Consider the following 4,607-nt stretch of genomic DNA (forward strand, 5'->3'; position numbering starts at 1 on the left):
GCTTGGTGTGAATCCCTTGATGAGTTCATTTGAAGACATCTCTCTGACTTTGTTCTTTCTATCCCTTTTCTCTATAGAACACAACTTTATTGTAGCTCATCTTCCCTATTCTCATCGCCACTCCCAAGCCATTCTGTGCCTGAGCAGGTATCCAGGTTATTGACTTGAGTAATCCGATAAACAAATCTATGCTAATATGTATATGGTAAAGAACTAGAACTCCAGGGTTCTCTGCATATCAGGAGAACAAGTTACTAGAGATGGGAGCTATTGAGATACAATGAACTTCTCTGTCTCACTCAATAGGATGGCTTTATACATAGAGATGTCAGGGAAAGTTTGTAAAACTATGGCAGTGGGAATTATGTAGATGGATAACTGATAAATTTGTTTAAGCAAAAACTTGGACCTTTCTAAAGTCACCCCTGTATTTGAAAAACTAAATTAGAATTTTACAGACCTAGCCCACTATGGGTCAAAACATAGGAAATTAAATTTAACCTATAAATGCCTGTTGAGGAACTAAAACTTATGAAATGAAGAGAGTAAGACCCACCATAATATGCTCATTCATGTTGCTCCAGACACACTAACTTTCTTCTCTTCCTTGCATACAACAAACACACTCCTTTCCTCAAAGCTTTCTACTTGCCGTCCTATCAGCCTAGAGACTCTCCTTTTAGATACCTACATGGTTTTCTCCCTCCTTTCTTTCACTCCTTAGATTTGACCACACTGTCTAAAACAGTATCTCTCCCATCCCTCTTTATTCTCAACTCTATTTTTCTTCAGAACACTTACAAATTACGGAAACATATGTATATTTATTTGTTATTGTAGTTAATAAATACAATTCAAATGAATAAATAGTGAAACGAGCATAGAACCCAGGTCTTGGAGCCCCAATCCATAGAAGAGAAGCGATGGGGAGAGGGGAGGGTGGAGAGAATCTGAATGGCGGTATGTTGGCATGTGTGTCTCAAGGCAACATTGGAGGTCAATGCAGAGGGTGTAAGAAAAAGTTCCCCCAAGCCTGGAGCTGCTCCTGTCTTCAGCTCCACCTAGTAAGGAATAGAGACTTTTTGTAGATCCATAATTGCTTTAGGGCATATTCCTGAGAATGCGATGATTACTTCATTGGTTAACTGCAAGAGAGGAAAACTAGGAGACTGCATAGAGAGTCAATGAGGGCAGCAGTTACAAAAACTGCCAAATTCATGGCTATTTATCTGGAAAGGGCATGAGGTTTTCAGGAATGCAGGTAAATTGCTGGCTTCAAAGAAAGTGGGAGCATTTGTACTTACCTCTTTGGGTTGTTTTGTTGTAGATCAAAGGGTCTGTGTGTAGGGCCTGTAAAATAATTGTCACAATAAATGATATTATTATTATTATTATTATTACATATGGGTATGATTAAACAGTCTCCGCACTTCATTCCACCTCATGGATTTCCCAAATTTGTCCAGCCTATGGCGAGGAAGAAAAGTTTACGTATCATACATGAAGTGTATTGAGCTCTTCAGAAGCAAACAAACAACGCTTATAAATGATGGTGTATTCATTTTGATCACCATTGTCACTTACAAGCTCACTGTGCACTTCTGTTTTCCTAAAGACTTAAACTCAACGAAGTTCAAAATGTATTTGAAAAACTTTTTTCTTCATTTTTGAAGTTGTATACTTGGAAGAGAACTTATCCATATGTTATTAATTATTTACACATAATTAAGGACTTCCAACCAGTAAAAAAGCACTTTCAAAATTTATTTTCCTTTGGAAATTGAAGTTTCCTTTGGTTTTGTGTTGGACTGGAAACACTGGCATGTCAGCCCTATGCAGGCAGGAACAATACTTTTAAAATACATTTTTAAAATGTGCTTACCTGCATATCCCCACTAATTAGCACAGGGCCTGACAAATAATAGGTGCTCAACATTTGTTGGATGAACAAACCATTCGGTGACTCAAATTTTGTGATTCTAGTAGGTATTTGCATTCGAGGGTCTTGTCCTGAGTGTTTTCTTCCTAAATAAATTGTGTAATTGTAATGGGTTTATTAATTTCCTAGCGTTGCTGTAAGAATTTACCGCCAACTGGGTGGCTTAAAATAATTTATTTTCTCACAATCTGGAGGCCAGAAGTCCAAAATCGAGGTGTCGGCAGGGCTGTGCTCCTTTCGGAGCCTCTGAAAGAGAATCCTTCCTTACCTCTTCCAACTTTTAGTGACTCCAACTGTTTGTTGGCTGTAACTCTAATTTCTGCCTCTTCACATGGCCTTCTCTTCTGTGTATCTTCTCCTCTGCTCGCTCATAAAAACACCTGCCGTTAGATTTAGGGCCCACCCAAATAATCTCGATGATTTTTCTTGAAATCCTTAACTTGATTATATACCTGTAAAGTTGATTTTCCAAATGAGATCAAATTCACTGATTGTGGGATGTGGGCGTATCTTTTAGAGGGCCACCATTCAATATACTACAATGACTAATGGAAATTTTCAACATTTATAGTTGGATTATCTTTCTTTTGACCAGTTTTTCTCACTATGCCACTGTATACAGAGCTTTAAAAGTGTTTAAACCCGAGAAGGTTGAGGACCTGGTTTGTGTTTCAGTCTAATTTAGGTTAGAAGATCGGGAAAGACAAATCAACATTTTTATCTGCAGATGGGAAAAATACGTGAATGTTGAAAACCAGTGGGTGGAGGGAGGAAGCTAAGTAAGTACTCAAGAAGCAATGTTACACCCAACCCGATGATGTCTGCATGATATATTAGGGATGGGTATTTGAAACAGTAATTCGAGTGATGACAAATGCAAAAGGATAGTGGTTATGATGGTATAAAGGGGGCCATTTTGTAATAATCTCAGTGTTTCACCCTTTGAGAGGGAAAAGTGGTTTGTGAAAAGAACTGATAAGCCATAAAGACAAGGCCAGAGACTCCTGGGATCAACAGTTTGAAATGAAAGCTCCAGAAAGCATAGTGATCAGGAAAGAGACTTGGTGTAGATTGTGGCTTCTACATTGAAACCATCTGCATTTGATTTGGCAGTAGTAAAACGCAGTCTTAGAATGTATAAATATCAAAAGAAATAGTACATCAGCGGTAAGATATTCCAGCATTAAATAAGGAGCCAGTGAGAACACTTTTAGAATTATTGTAATTCTGGTCAGCATTTCATTGAGAGGAAATTGTGGAAATTGAAAATGTTCAACAGGTGGCAACTGCAGTAAGGTTTTTTTTTTTTTTTATTTCCAGTTGAAGGTAAAAAATTTTGCTGAAAAATTGAACCAGCATTGCTTAAGCAAAAGGATTCTTGGAGAAAAAAAATCCTGAAGGATAACAAAGATACTGAATATGTTAGAAATAGAACTTTAGCACAACAGGAAGACCTTGATGAATAAAACACTCAGTGTGCTGGTGAAGAACCCAGTAGTAATTGGAATATAGTTCCTTTTGTTCTAAGGCTTAATTGTTGAAATGGAATTTTAATGCACAGCCTTTTTTAAAAAATGAAATAAAATTTATTTATAACATCTAGTGGTAGACAAGTCATGCAAATGTGTGTATGTGTGTGTGTGTGTGTGTGTGTGTGTGTGTAAAAATGGAAAGCACCTGAAAATATGGAGGTTAAGAAAAATTAAATTTATATTTGAGACATCAAGGGAAAATTGTAAATCTATCTTTTCCTGTCTCTGGAACTTTCTTTTAGTGAAGTCATAATCAGACTCAGGCAGTTGAAGTCAAATAGTGATGCTATTGAAGATACAGGGATTTATGCAGAACTGAAGATATATATTTACCATGTGAATGTTCTTGTCTATATATAAATAAAATCAGTTCTTCCCATTTATGTTCTTTCGAAATGGCTGAGATAATGATATTCCTAGAGCTTCAGTTTCCGCTTATGCCTTTCAGACTCCCTTATTTTTCTTTTTGTCTTATATAACTATCATTCTCTCTCTCCATTTTCTCACCTCCGGTTAGATACAGGGGTATCCAGCCTCATCTTTTTTTTTCATTCTGACAGCATCTACGGTTCAGTTAAATTTTCCTAGCATGTTTTTTCTAGGTTTATTTTGAATTTAATATTATTTATTTTTATTTTTATTTTTTTATTTTTTAGGCAAGGCAACCCTTGGTTGACCTCACAGATTGCAAGTACCTTGTCGGTTTACAGCCCCTTATTTTTTAAAATTTTATGCCTAAGCACCTGGTCTTCCAAGGTGGTCTCCCATCCAAGTACTAACCAGGCCCGACCCTGCTTAGCTTCCGAGATCAGACGACATCGGGCTTGTTCAGGGTAGAATAGCCGTAGACTGAATTAAATATTAAAAAGAAATAAAAATTTTAATGTACAGTATTATAATTCAAGAAATCCATCCTTGATTGCTAAAAAATATAATCATCTTATTAATCACATGACTTTTTTCACTTTTAATTAATAGTGTGAGAAGGAGTTTCTGATTATGTCCCCATGGGATGCAAATCAACCCATTCCTCTAATGTTCTTTTTTTTTTTTTTTCCTCTCAGACAGCCTGCCACTTATTCTCTGAAGTGTTTTATGACCTAGAGATTTATTTATGAATTTTCAGACTCCCAGAG

At 36.5% G+C, this 4,607-nt stretch overlaps 1 pseudogene; it reads right to left on the reverse strand.

Moving 5' to 3' along the window:
* Nucleotides 1-4,203: 4,203 nt before the first annotated feature.
* Nucleotides 4,204-4,321, reverse strand: LOC118609010 (annotated as a pseudogene).
* Between the last annotated feature and the right edge of the window lie 286 nt (nt 4,322-4,607).

This window comes from Rousettus aegyptiacus, unplaced genomic scaffold (assembly GCF_014176215.1).
Source record: "Rousettus aegyptiacus isolate mRouAeg1 unplaced genomic scaffold, mRouAeg1.p scaffold_m13_p_10, whole genome shotgun sequence".
Classification (NCBI taxonomy): Eukaryota; Metazoa; Chordata; class Mammalia; order Chiroptera; family Pteropodidae; genus Rousettus; species Rousettus aegyptiacus.